General features: G+C 49.1%; 1 protein-coding gene across 4 annotated transcripts in view; it reads right to left on the bottom strand.

Moving 5' to 3' along the window:
* The window catches only part of PFKFB3 (6-phosphofructo-2-kinase/fructose-2,6-biphosphatase 3), a 74121-nt gene that overhangs the window by 58050 nt on the left and 1024 nt on the right, over positions 1–15047 (bottom strand). The gene's annotated exons all lie outside the window — the stretch shown is intronic.

Raw genomic sequence — 15047 nt, 5'->3', positions numbered from 1 at the left:
AGTGCCACAGACCTGTCATGGGGAGTTAGGCAGCAGGGGCCTTATGGCGAGGGGAGGTGAGACAAGGCAATGGGAGATGCTGGAGCTGGGGAGCAAGATGGAGCTTCCCCAGCGGGCGTGAGCAGAAGGGGGAGTGCCAGGCTGGAGCCTCATGGAGTTATCCGGGAGGGGAGGGACTGAATGGTGCTGGAAAACCAGGGGACTGAAGTGAACTGGCACCCCCTGCAGGCAATTCACCCACCCCCTCAGCCAGCACTGGGGAAGCAGCCACTGTGTGAGTAGCTGGTTTCTCCCAGCCAAGGTCGCTGTGAATTTCCATGCCACCTGTGTGGTTATTTTCTGCCAGATTAAGACACCCAGCGGCCACACTGAACAACAGCATCTTCCAACTGGCTCCCACTTCCCAGCTGAAGTAAGGCAAGGAGGGGACTCCAGAGCCGACCTGGACGGCATGTGCAGAGGTACTGTACGTCTGCTACAAAAGGACAGCAATCAGCAAGGTAAAGTGAGTCTGACGGGACAGCGACGTATTGACATGCAGTATCAAATCCCCCTGTTTGTGCCCTGTCTGCACATGGGAGTGTGTTCACCAGGTCTGGAATGTGTGTGGGTCTGCGGGAAGCCTGGATCAGAGGCGTGACAGAGCAATCTCATCCATCAGCGGCTCACTCCATTCCTGTCAGCAGCAGGAAACCCAGCCAGCAAGAGGCACCAACAGCAGCAGCGGGAAATAAACAGAGCAACAACCAGCAGCACTTGTTGCTGATGGGTAGCAGGGAGGGAGAAGCTGCAGAAAACAAGGGACAATTGTGAAGGTGAAAAGAGGGATTGGATGTTTACATGGATAGCCAGAATATCCAGCGTTATAATAGCTATTGCTAACAAAGAGAGGGAGAGAAAATCTCATGCTTTCGAGTTCAAACCAAACTCTGTTAGAGATTAGGATGAGACCTTCATGGAGGGCAGATTATTCCACATCTCCAACTGTGGGGTTGCTTGCACCTTCTTCTGAAGCAGCTGGGATTGGCCACTGTCAGAGACACTGGACGAGATGGACTGTGGGTCCGACACACCCATTGGTAGGAACTGCCAGGCTAAATTTCCACCCTTGGCTTCAGAAGCAGCAGCTAGAGATTCAGGAGAAGAGTGGTAAATCCACAGAGGGACACAAAGGAAAGGAAGCCAAGAGAGGGAGAGGGAATGGACATGAACTGCCCTGAGAAAGAAGAAATCTAAAGGCGGTGGAGAGGGTGACAAAGGAAAGGAGGAGGAAAAGAACTCAAAGATGTGGTGAAGGGAGAAAGGGAAACCACCACTAAAGGGAGACAATCACTAGAGGGAGCCCCAATGCAGTTCCACAGGGAGACACATCCATCCATCTCTCTGCCACAGAAACATACCACCTCGGCCCCCTTCTTGGCAGTCTCAGAGAAGTTTAGGATGGAATGGACCAAGGACAATGGGCCCCAATAATTGGGCTGCAGGGAGTAGTGGGGGGAGTTTATCTGCACTGCCCCATCTGAGCATAAACAGAAGTTTTAGAGTCTAGGGTGTCACATCTAAATTCTCATGGGGAAAACCAAAGGAAAGTGAGAAAAGAAGATAATTTAAAAAACCCTTCAGGGTCAGAAAGGAGAAGAGGTTTATTGCTCCCAAGTGAGCAGCGCTGGGAAGGCCAGAATAACATTTGCATCTTCATGATCTATCTTAGACCCAACAACACTGAAAAAAAAACAGCCCAATAGTTAAGATCATCTCTTCAGTGCCAGCAATTTCTGAAATACAGATGCCAGACCTATCAGATTGCACACACCGAACATAACGGGATAGACAGAGAAAAAAAGGCAACAGAATTTAGTAACTATGGTCTAGTGGTTAGAATAGGGGGCTGGGAGCCAGGAACTCCCGAGTCCTGATCCTGGATGTTACTGACTTCTGTGGCTTTGGGCAAGTCACTTAAACTCTCTGTGCCTCAGGTTTCCCTCATCTGTAAACTCAGGCTAATAATCCTTCCCTTCCTCACAGGGGATTTGTAAGACTAATTGAACTAATGTTTGTAAAAAATGTGAAGATGAGAAATGCAAAGTACTATTACATATTTAAAATTACTGTCCAGGGACTTAGCAACTCAAACATACCATCTATGAAATCTACCAATGCTGATTTGCTAGACTGAGTGCCTAGCACTCCTGAGGGGGGAGGGAGAGAAGGAAAAAGACAAAACAGGGGGAACGACCAAAAACTACTCACTGTTTTGTGATAAACCCACAGTCTGGTCAGCTGGTGCATGTCGGACAGATGCCATAGTGATAGAAATACCGTAGATAGCTAAAATAGAGCTGTATGTCTATCTAGGTAGATTATGCATTCCTTGGTGCAATCACCATCTTTCCTGTATATTCTGACCATTCATTCCATAAATGAATAAGCTCACTGAGGCCTCAAGCAATTCAAATCGTACCTCTTAGGGGTGCTGAATGGGATTTGACATCCCTGTAAATAACTATCTGCTCAGAATCAAACATGTCCCCTACTCATCTTGGCTTGTCCTGAACTTCACATCCAATAGCTTTGCTGGAAAAACAAAGACGGCTATGACGAAGCAGCAGGTACAACCCTGCAGATGTTCCCAGTGTTTGTAGCACAAAGAACTGAGGCGCCCAGATTCTGTAACTTCAGTAATGTTCCCTGTTCGACAGCGCACACTGGAACCAGTGTCACCTTTACTGATTATTAGTAGTACAGCTATGGCAGCTAGACGCTCCAGCCAGGATTGGGCTAGGGGCTGTACACATCCTGGCCTGGCAAGCTTACAGTCTAAACCAGGGGTCGGCAACCTTTCAGAAGTGGTGTGCCAAGTCTTCATTTATTCACTCTAATTTAAGGTTTCATGTGCCAGTCATACATTTTAACGTTTTTAGAAGGTCTCTTTCTATAAGTCTATAATATATAATTAAACTATTGTTGTATGTAAAGTAAATAAGGTTTTTAAAATGTTTAAGAAGCTTCATTTAAAATTACATTAAAATGCAGAGCCCCCCGGACCGATAGCCAGGACCCGGGCAGCGTGAGTGCCACTGAAAATCAGCTCGCATGCTGCCTTCGGCATGTGTGCCATAGGTTGCCTACCCCTGGTCTAGACAGACAAGGCAAACAACCAAAGGGTGGGAGGAGAAAGTGAGGCCTGGAGGGGAAAGGAACATGCCTAAGGTTACATGGCACAGCCATGAACAGAATCCAGGGTCTCTGGGTCCCAATCCAGTGCTCTACCCACTACACCACACTGCCTTTCTACGTAAGCCACCCGCAAGTGTCCCATGGCCGACAGCACACTCAGTGAGGCTAGCATGGGATTAGACAAGGCAACAAACTATTCTGAGAGGCGTTAGTGACTGAGATTCAGTGGGGTGGGTCAAGCTCAGGGCTCTCAAGATGGCACTGTTTAAATGAGCGAGATTCAACCAGAGGCTTTCTGACCTCCCTCTTGTGAGGCATGCTGGGGCTGGAAGGGGGAGGCCAGCAGAGCAGGACCAGCCCAGGAAAGGTGCTTGATCCACACAGCAGGCTGGCTCAATGCACTCCTCATCACCACTGTTCCAGTCTGTGCTGCCCCCTAGTGACTGCTGCCAACAGCAGCTGAGATCTGGCCTCCCTCACTCTGGGAGGGCAGAGTGGTGCTGGGCCTGAATCCTAGCACTCCAGGGGTTCCCCCAGACTCTCCAGCCCTCTTCCTGCTTTGGTGGGATGGGGAGGAAGCAGCTCCCTGAGTCGCCTTCTTCCTGTAGCTCACCTAAGCCAGGCAGGCCAGAGTTTTACCCCAAATATCTTAATGAAGCCCAGTTGCAAAGACCGTCCATAGAACCCCCAAATAAACCCCAAACCAGGGAGCAAAATGTAGCCGGTCTGAGAACCCCCAAGGCGTGAAGGGGGATCTGAATGCCAAGGGAGCATGCGTCACCCAAATGTGATACAGCAGGGGCACCAGCGACATGATCAAGCACTGACAGCTGCTATCTTTGAAATCCTCCCCCATACTCCCTCTAAAATCATGTGCTCCTTTTCTCTTATGCTAATCCACCTCTGGAGGCATGCTGCAGGTGAAGAGGCGTGGGAGCTTTCCCTTTGTCAGGCTCCTTTAAAGGCTGGCTGCATATCTGCATATCTGCTCATGAGGCAAGGATGAATCAGAGCCCAAATGTTTACATGACAACCATCTGCCTTTAGGGACTTGTGCCCGATTTCCAGCCCCCTCTCTGCAGCAGCAGCAAATGCTAAGGGAGAAGCCTCTTCTCTCTGGACCTGCGGTGTGGTTTGATATAGGTTGAAAACCAGATATTTCAACAGATCCATCTTCCACATGAATTCATGGAAGTAAATCACCATCCAGCTATCAAGCCACAAAGCCTATGTCTACCCTGTAATTACAGGGTAATTGCAGTTCGGGTAGGCATCCCTCAGCTTGCTTTCATCGCGCTGGCTCTGGTTGTGGAGCGGTGAAGCCATGACAGCATGCGCTTCAGCACGAGCTGTACAAACCCGCCCAGAACCTGGGATAATTACTCATAGGGCTAACCTGTGCTGCCCCCGTCACTGCTCCTTACCAGAGCTAGTGAGAGGAAAGCTACCTTGGGGACAGTAGCTACTGAGCTGTTTACTGGGGGACTCTTTCAGACAGGCTGCTCACAACTGCACAGGACTCCCCCACAGGGGCCAGGCTAGGAAAAAACAAGCATGTCTTGTAAACGCTCAGCTCACCTTTCCCTTCAGTGATGACCAGATTCCAAGACAGCACAAGGCACAACCAAGAAACATCAGATTTGTAATGGTCCATAAAGTTCAGCAGAGGGTAGGGAGGGCAGGGGCAGGCATGGGACATAAAACTGCTTTGGCCACACTTTACGTTAAAGGTTAATTTGTGAATAGCTTCTAAGCGGTTCATTAATAGTTAGAAATATTATATGTGTAATACATGGTTATGGAAGGTGCTATAGAAGATGGATAGAAGCAACCTATTGCTCTGTGAGAGTCTATTAAAACATCCTAATAATTCATTTACCCTTTATAGCCACCCTTGATATAAAGGGTGACTGCTACTTTTAACTCTTTTTTTTTTTTTAACGGACTTGATTTCCATTGGATGGTGTCCCTTTAGCTCATGGTGTCTTCCCAGCGACCTTCTAGGGGTACGTATACACACAGCCATCGCTTCAGCAATTACTGAAATGCAGCCACGTCTGTGATGGAACACAGTAGCACCGCACGACAATCTGCAAGGGCCTGCTAACGGCCACTGCATGGTACTGCCTTTGGACAAGCGACCTAAAGGACCTGTGTCGTGCTACCAAGACCCTGAGTTATCCAGCCCCTTCCCCATGTTTCCTTAACATCTCATGGCTCATGACACTGATGAATGTAACCAGCGTAGGCTGAGTCCCCTCTTACTACAGCAAGGCAGGAAGCCTATGGAAGTTAGCAGCGCTCAGCACATAGAGGTCAGGCCCTGAATAACTGGTGCCCTACCCCTCCTTCCTGGACTGCCCACTTAGTCATGCTTCCACACTGGGAAAGATAAGGCTTCCCCTGAAAGGGGTGAGGAGAGGCAGGGTGTTACTCGCTCCCTGTCACCAAGCAAACAGCTGCAAGGAAGTAAGTGGCACAATCGCGGTGGGAGGAAAGGGGACTTTCCAGCCTGCAATCACTGAGTTCGGTGGATAATCTTTCAGGATACGTATTTATTGAAGGCAAGATGATGCTGGGGTGACTTAGGAGAGCTGGGAGCCATGTCTGGCTTTGCCATGGGTTTCCTGCATCCTGTGGGATGCTCAGCAGGCACCGCCCATCCCACTCCTGGGAGGGTGCCACTCATGGCATGGTCACCTCCCAGGATTCTGCCCTTATGGGACTCAGTTTCCCCATCTGTAAGACACTGGCCTCCCAGGGGTGTTAGGAGCTTAATTCATTGGCTTTCGTACACCCCTTAGAGCTCCCTCGATGGAAAATGCAAAATATTATTAAAACCTGACATCCGAAGCAAAGGATATTTAACACAATGGCATATGAATCTGCACAGGGTTGTGTCCCACGGAGCTATACAACCAAACAAAACATCAAACTGGAATATAGCCAAAGACACATCTGGCCATTGTAGTAATGAAGATCTAAAGAAGGGCAAATTCTACCCTCAGACTTCATCACCCTGCTACAATACACAGTTTCCCAACAGGGGTGCTATAGCACAATTCTGTCTAAGAACTTGGAGAGTACGTGGCTTGATGAGAGAGGACAGCGTAGGTGGAGGAAGGACCTGAGTGTTGCACTGGCTTGGCCCTGTCCCTTTATCAGCATTGCCAACCTCAACACATTGGCTCAAGACGGGATTTTTTCCTACAAAAACCTGCTCTAGGAATTTGGGGCAGTTCTCTGGCCCGTGTTACACAGGAGGTGAGACTCGATGACCACAATGGCTCCTTCTGGCATTGGACTCTATGAAGAGATCAAAAGCCCGGAGTCAGGCCTCCAAAATCATGAGATCTTTTTTTTTTTTTTTTTACAAAGCTAATAATGTGTTTCTTTGGTCTGTCAGTTGATTTGGGCCTATCACCACGGTGGGTGCCGCCCACTCTCTCACTTGTATGGGGCAAGGGGAAATTGGCCCCCGCTGCAGGAGCTCTCGCCCCAACATCCGTCTCTCCCCTCTCCAGCTATTAATTCTGCCCCCACCGGTTCAAATCCCACCAGCTGGTTTTGCCCCCCCTCAGCTCGCACCCTCACAATTCATCTCCCCTAGTCTCACCTCTGCTCCTCCAGGGGCTCTTCACCCCACTCTCCAGGCCTGGGGGGGCTGCAGTGGGGCCCCCTCCCCGCCTTCTAGGCTGGGGGGCAGCTCCAAAGACTCTTCACCCCTCCCCCCACCCTTCCTAGGGGGCGGGGGGGGGGAACAGAGGCACTGTCCTGTCCCTGTTGCTCACAGGAGGGGGGACGAGGGCCAGAGCCACCCTGCTCTGGTGGGCTCTTTAGCTCCCTGCTCCCCTCCTGTGAGGACGGCTTCAGGTTGCCATGGGGTGAGGGTGAGCGAGAGCCCGCTCTGCCAGCGGCAGCTCTGATTGGTCGTTCTGCCCCAGGAGGTGGGCAAAGGGGGTGGGCAGCCAATCAGATGGCTCCAAATCACTAAGGGCCTGGGTCGTCTCACGTTCCAGCCCCATTGGCCACGCTGCTTCACGCTCACCCACAGCACCCCGCACGTTCCCGCAGCCGGGGGTACACGTGCATTTCGGAGAGCAGAATTTGGGCTAACGAGCATTCGGCTCTCTGACACCACAGGACAAGACGTTCTAGCAACAGGAGCATTGTTGTAAAGGCGAATCCATCTTCCTGCCCTTCCCCGCAAACACCTTTAAATCGGGGCCTGAACCATCCCAGAAATCACCCCTGCAACATTACGCACTATTCCCTAGACATTTTGGGAGGGTAGCTGTGGGGGGCAGGGAAGGGGAGAACCTCTAAGAGAATAAGGGTTTGGTCCAATTTAGCAGAAGCAACTTTTTGTTAATACACAGGCAGCTTTTAGGGAGATGCTTCCCTGAGGGCAACCCTCTGGGAGCAAAGCAACAGCACCTGAGGCAGAGCGGAGGGAGGGAGCCAGGGAAATTTTGGTTTGCAAAGTGGCTTATCGGTTCATTGTGTTGAGCTCTAATAGTTGTGTGTGCCTCTATCTAGGATTTTCTCTTCTGCTCATCTCTGTAGTACCTGAGCCCCTATTACACCTTCTGTGCAAAGATCTCAAAACGATTTGCAAACTAATGAATCAATCCTTACAGCACCCCCTAGAAGGTAGATATTATCACTGCCTTTGACATGAGAAAACCGAGTCTGGGACTTTCAGTGGCCTTAAGGGAGTTAGGAACCCCTTGTCTTTCAGTGGGAGTTGGATACCCGGCTTCTTTAGGCTCCTGAAAATACCAACCTAAGTGACTTATCCGAGGATACCCATCAACTCACTAGCAGAGCTGGGAACAGAACCCAGCCCTCCTGATTCCCTGTCCTGTGCTTTAGCTACTACACAGTAAAGAAGTGCCACAGAAATTGAAACCATTCCATTTGTCTTCCTAAGGAAACACACTTTGCCGCTCAATATAAGCTTGCTTGGCTCCCTGTGCGGAACTGTGATGACATACAGTGGTCGTTCGGTGTAGCACAGCATGCACTGACTTGTGGGCATCCCAGAAAATGTACAAGCAACTATGATATTGTATGTGCATTTAGCATCTTTCATCGGATGAGACAGACCCCTACATGCTTGAGCAATAGCTAAAGGCATCACCTTGCCCAGCACTAAAAAGGAGCCATCTCAACGGTGAAAACATGGCACCAGTTTTGCACCTGCCACATTACACAGAAGAGGGGCTAAAAATAACTTCTCCAGTTTAAACTGCAAGGGGAATTATCCTAGGCTTCAAGGCCAGACGGGATCATTACAATCAACTAGTGTGACCTTCTGCACAACACAGGCCAGAAAAACCTCACTCAGGGACTCCTGCATCAAGCCCATAACTTCTCTGTTAGACACCCAGCCAGTCTTGAAAGACTTCAAGGGATGGACAAACCTTAGATCAGCTCAAATGAGTAATTAGGGGCTCTCAGATACTATGGTGGTGAGCACAGCTAATATAATGCCTGATACCTTAGTATCCTGGCTACACTCTATCCCCCCTCACTACTCTCCGGTTTTGTTTGCTTGTATTTTGTTTTCAACTGTTCAGGTCTTTCCATCCCGTGGAAATGATGTACATCAGCCAAACTGGACAATCCCTATGTAAAAGGATAAATGGACACAAGTCAGATATCAGGAATGGCAATATACAAAAACCTGTAGGAGAACACTTCAACCTCCCTGGACACACAATAGCAGATTTAAAGGTAGCCATCCTGCAGCAAAAAAAACTTCAGGACCAGACTTCAAAGAGAAACTGCTGAGCTTCAGTTCATCTGCAAATTTGATACCATCAGCTCAGGATTAAACAAAGACTGCGAATGGCTAGCCAACTACAGAAGCAGTTTCTCCTCCCTTGGTGTTCACACCTCAACTGCTAGAAGAGGGCCTCATCCTCCCTGATTGAACTAACCTCGTTATCTCTAGACTGATTCTTGCCTGCATATTTATACCTGCCTCTGGAAACTTCCACTCCATGCGTCTGACAAAGTGGGTATTCACCCACGAAAGCTTATGCTCCAATACATCTGTTAGCCTATAAGGTGCCACAGGACACTTTGTCGCTTTTCATGGAAATGATGTTACCTTCAGTAGCACAGCGTCCCCAAGCACTGTGCTGGGGTGCTGGATCAGAAGTAACTCAGAGAAGAGATCCAAACAGCATATCATTTTGGGGAGTGCTTTGGGTTTTCCTTGTAGACCTGAACAATATTCAGGCCCAACCCTGCTTCAGCTGCCGGGTCAGAGCCCAAAGCAAAGTGAGGTCCTATTGAAATACTTCAGCAGCTTCCATTCCACAGAGGTCACTAGAATGTTAACTCAACAAGCACAGAGCTCAGGCCTGGATGGGCCAGATCGGTTCCAATTCAGTGTTTTTAAAGGGCCAGGTTCGGACCTGTCACCCACATGTAATTCTGGAGTAGCTCCACTGAAGTCAGTCTGGACTTAGTGAGATCAGGAGAAGTTTAGGGACAATTCCTAACATGTAAGTAGAAAGGGAGCTCATTCACAGTCTATTCCTCTGGCAGCCAGAAGGCCTGCATGTTGAAGAACCTGGAGAGCTCGCATTCCGGACTTTGACTGGTACAGGTTTCCCTTCTGTAGGACCTGATCCAACTCCTACTGAGTTCAACAGGAGACTTTCCATTGACCACAATGGGAATTGGCTAGGGGTCTTAAAAAGCATGCAGCCAACTGGATCCCCTGCATTGGCTCTGTGGAAGAAAACACAGACTTCACTCTTAGGTTGTTTGCAACAATTCAGAGACAGTTTATTCTCAAGCAGTTGCAAGGGGGAGAGTGCACACGGACAGGGGTTCTGCCTTCCTAGGCAGGTCTCCACCAGATAAACAATTAGGGCAAGCATTTATACCTTTTGTTGCATACAGTAATGATCAACAACCACGTCTTGTTTATACATATTCCTTCGTGATATCTTACTTTTCTCAGCAGTTCCTGCTACAGTCTGCATTCCATTCTTATCTACACAAGGTCAAAACAACATCTCTTACAGTTTTTCCCATTCGCTTCCCACTCACCCAGGCCTTGCCTTAAAGTCTCGCGTTATTAGAGTTAGCCTGACTCTTGTTCTAATCCTACAAAACTAAGGTGGTCTGCATTCAAATTCCTTTTATCCCTTTTTCCATTTCCACAGCTCACCCAATACCCCTTCTGCTCAATGCTAGAAGCTGAGAAGGGAGGCGTAATCCCAATTATGACCCAAGGCTCATACTCCCGTAGCCTCAGACATGGGTGGAAGGAAGAAATTTCATAAGCTTCCAGAGCTGCCTCAAAAATCTCCCGATTTTTGTGATGCCAGAGCTGTGGGTGCTGTAGGTATATCTGATAAGCATGGACAGGTATCACCACCATAGACAGACAGGCTGGGGTGTGGGGAGGAGGAGGGAGGGACCACACCTGCTACAAAGCAGACAACTTGAACCTCACTACTGTTTAGGGGTGTGTCTGGTGGGGGAAGGGGGGAAATGACATTATTTTTGTACGCATTTTATTGGATGCGAGTATTTTTCTCTGATGGCAAAAGGAAACTTGGGGGAAGACCTCTGGCTGGTCCATATCCCCCGCAGGCAGCTCTCCACACCCATGCTGAAAACTACATAAACATCTTGCCAGAAAACCCATGTCTAAAAAGGCTGGACAGGCACTCTGCTGCCAGGGGAGGATACTGGAGCCAGCTTCCCTGCCCTGTCGCTGAAGGAAGAAAGGGCTTATTGCTCTGTTCCAAGCTTGCAGGTTTCACCGTCTTCCTCTTGTTGGAACTTCCTTACTGGAGCAGACATGCATCCTGTATCCCGCAGTGACTAATGCCTTCGTAATGGAGGATTGTGCAATAACATGGCCACAGGGGAAACATCGTACTAACCCAGGGCACTTAGCAGCTGGCTTATGTCCTGACTCTTAAAAGTTGATCTACCTTAGAGATACATCCTGGCAGCTAGGAGGCCATGTTACAAAGCTCTAGCCCTCTTCTTAAGAGAGTGGTTGTGACTTTCCTCCCATCTCCCTCTGCAACAAAAAGAAAAAAAGGCAGGAAGGCTCCTATTGGGCCCTAAACACTGCAGAGATGATCACGGAGCCTTGTGCCACCAATCATCATTATCCTGCAAAACCAGAATATAATCCCCCGCTTCCCGCAGGAGACAGTGTTGATATTCCACTGCTGTGACACACAAGCTTGGCCTGGCACATAACATTTGCAAAAAGTCCAATTAAACCCAGTCAAGGTGAGAGACAAAAAGTCAGCAATGTTGTGGCATGCTTTCTTTTAACTATACTCCGGCAAAGCTGTGCAACTTCATAGGGTGGTGGAGGGCACGGATCAGCATTCATGTCCTGCTCCCCAGCAGTACCCAGCCCGGGCCAGGGAAGCTAATGATCCAACCAGTGGACCAAATTCGGTGATGAATCCTGGTCACATGCCACCTGAGGCACATGCTGAGTGTCAGGTATTGACACTTATGTTGCACGTATGCTAAGAGGAAGAAGGGGTTGGTTGGGAGGAGTTTTGGTTGTTTTTCTGCAGCGAGGCAACCAACCTGCAGCAGTTCCTCCCTCACAGGGTTGGGTTTGTCGAGGACTGTGCATGCCAGGCTTAAATATGTGCGTGGAAGTAGGTTTCTTATAAAACACAATCAAGGTTTGTACTCGTTCCCAGTTCCAATACAGGAGATTGCAAGACTTGCTGATCCTTGGGCCAAGGTCCCTTTGTACAGCAGCCTCTCTCTGATCAAAGGCCCCCCTCCCCCCCACCAGCGCCCTGATTGTCATAGAGTTCAGCCCCCATTTAGGCACCTGACTGAAAAGCCCAGATTAACACAAGTGCTCAAGCCCCGTCATTCTCCATGGGAGCCGCTGGGTGCTGAGCACTTTTGAAAGTCCGGCCTCCAGTCTCTGACCCACTGGTCTTTCCTCCCCGCAGGTGCATGTGTTTCTCAGTCTGTTACAAATGGTTCCGTCCTTCACCTGACAATACATATACAAATCTGAAATTGGCTGCCCAATCCAGCCGCAAAGATATAAACCAGGACAGGCTGCTCCGAATCTCAGAAAGGAACAGAAGTACATTCCTAGGCTGGGATCGCGTTCTATATAAACAAGCCTGCAAACAAGCCTGTACATACCCTGATCACCCTGACACTTAGAACCATTCTCTTCTCCCAACGTTTCCCATTCCTGTTGGATCACCCTCATCTTTCCTCAGGCCTTCCCTGGTCTTCCCCACACATGTTCGATCTCAGTATTTTACTGCAGTTTTCCACGCCTCTCCTCTGCTGCCAGTAGTTGTCCTGCCCTGTCTCACTCTTACCACACTACCTCGTCATCTCTGTTCAATGCGCCTCCTGTCAAACAGCCCGGCTGTGCTGAGCTGGTGGAGTGAGAAAGAGACCAGCTGCTTAGAAGGTTGGGGAGGAGAGAGATCACAGCAGAATAGGATGGAGGCTCATAAACTTTAAATCCTATGCCCCAGCCCTGCTGTCTTTTCACACCCTAGATCACCTACTGGATTTAAAGGAAGTGTGCAAGCCAGCAAAGTGGCAGGATTCTCATGCCCACATTCCCGGACAAGAGAAGGAGAACTACAGAGAGCTTCTCGGCTGGGGCAGACCTTTACTCCATCCACTTTCTTGATAAGATTCCGACGACCCATGCCTGCTGATAGCGGGGGGCAGAGTGAGGGCAGCCGGCTTCAGCAGTGTTACTGAGCATGCTCAGTACAAGCCACACAGCAAATCTGGGGGGGCACATGACCCCACATGCCCTCCCCACACGTCGCTCCTGGAGCTGGAGCTGGCATATTGTTCACCACAGAATCTAGGGGGGGGGGGAAAGACCTACGAGATCATCCAGTCTATCCTCACACCCAAACAGTTTGTTCCACACAGTCCATTTTATGGTGCTTTGTCCAACCTAGTTTTAAATGTCCAAAGTTGTGAGAGGTTGTTTCACATTTGAACAGATCTGTCTCACTTTCAGGAAGTCCCATCTCCCCCCCACTCTCCCCCACACACCATCCAGCCTGAAACTCCCCTCTCTCAATTTCATCCCTTAATTCCTACTTACATCACCTTAAACAGTCCCTTCTCTGAGCAAAGCTGCAGGGTTAGATTTAAAAATTTTATTAAGATGATATTAAAAAAAAATAAATAGTGAACAGAGTTTGAGCATAGAAGTTTCTGGTTATCAGGGAATAACATACACATGCTTGAAGGGACTATTTCCCCCGTGGCTATCACTCAACCAAACTTCACGTATTCAACTCAACCTTTCTTTATCAGTCAACCCCTCCAGCCCCCTCGATCGTTTTGGGTGAACTCTGCACGCCGATCTAACCAGCACGCTGTTTTGGCCCAGCAGGGATACCAGAAAAGAGCCCTCTCCTCCCAGAGAAGCTTATGCCATAAGTGTTTTGATGTACTAATCCTTTAAATGAGCATGTGCATTATTCATAGCCACAGGCTAATCCTACTTCCTTGAAACAGTGAAACCAGTTCTCCTCTCACACCAGTTTCACACCACTCACTTCACTGATGTACACCAGTTTAAAAGTGAAAGGAGAACGTGGCCCTTTATTTTTAAAAGGTGACCGGTAACTGGAAAGACGAAGCCATTGTGGGGTTATATGCCACGCTGCGTCTGCTCAGAGAGGGGCAGTACACAATGTTCATTTGAAATGTATAGGGGTTTTCTTCCTTTTGGTTTCCCACAGATGTCCTGTCCGATTCCCATTCTGCATCCCGGCACGCACCATGCTGAGATGTCACAGCTGTCACAGAGCCTTGCAGGCACACGGAACCAACATGTGTGGACATGGGAAGGGAATTTACTAACAATAATATCTAGCTTTTATATAACCCTCTTCATTGCTAGATCTCAAAGCACTTTGCAAAGGAGGTCAGTAGTCATTATTCTCGTTTTATGGTGGGGAAACTGAGGCACAGGGCAGTGACGTGACTTGCCCAAGGTCACTCAGCAGGCCATTGGCGGAGCCAGAAACTGAATGCAGGTCTCCAGAGTCCCAGTCTGCTTCCCTTAAAGTAAAGGCACTGCATCGCAGCAGCCCGAGGAGGATGAGAATCTACTCCCTCGGCAGCACTCACCACTCCTACACTTATCTGCGGGTGGCTCACAAGACAGCTAGTAGGTGCCTTTGTCCCCTGTAAGCTGTGTGCGTTGCCCTGTAGCACTTTCACCCCATGCTGGCCTGCGGCGCTTTGAGCCAAGCGGACGGGACTGACCTCAGTCAATCACTGAAGTGGAACCTCACAGAAATGAGAGATGGATTCAACCCTGTAATAAATCCATGACTACCTAGGAATTCCAGGCTGCCGCATTATGACAATTTCACTGGGGCTTCTGGGATAGAACTCAGCTCCTCCGGCTCCAAAAGCCCAGTCCCCTACATCTGCAGCTAGAGGAGAATCTCTGTTAGCAGTCTAGGTCCTATGACACACAGTTGAGCCCTTCCGATTCTATCCAGCAGAGAGCAACGACAACACACACACTAGCCAAAAAGAAACTGCTGAGCTCCAGTTCATTTGCAAATTTGACACCATCAGATCAGGATTAAACAAAGACTGTGAATGGCTATCCAACTACAGAAGCAGTTTCTCCTCCCTTGGTGTTCACACCTCAACTACTAGCAGAGCACCTCACCCTCCCTGATTGAACTAACCTCGTTATCTCCATACTGATTTATACCTGCCTCTGGAGATTTCCATTACTTGCATCTGAAGAAGTGAGGTTCTTACCCAGGAAAGCTTATGCTCCCAATACTTCTGTTAGTCTCAAAGGTGCCACAGGACCCTCTGTTGCTTTT

Source organism: Malaclemys terrapin, chromosome 1 (genome assembly GCF_027887155.1).
Source record: "Malaclemys terrapin pileata isolate rMalTer1 chromosome 1, rMalTer1.hap1, whole genome shotgun sequence".
NCBI lineage: Eukaryota > Metazoa > Chordata > Testudines > Emydidae > Malaclemys > Malaclemys terrapin.
Note: the sequence above shows the minus strand (reverse complement) of the source record. Positions and strands in the feature narration are given on the sequence as shown.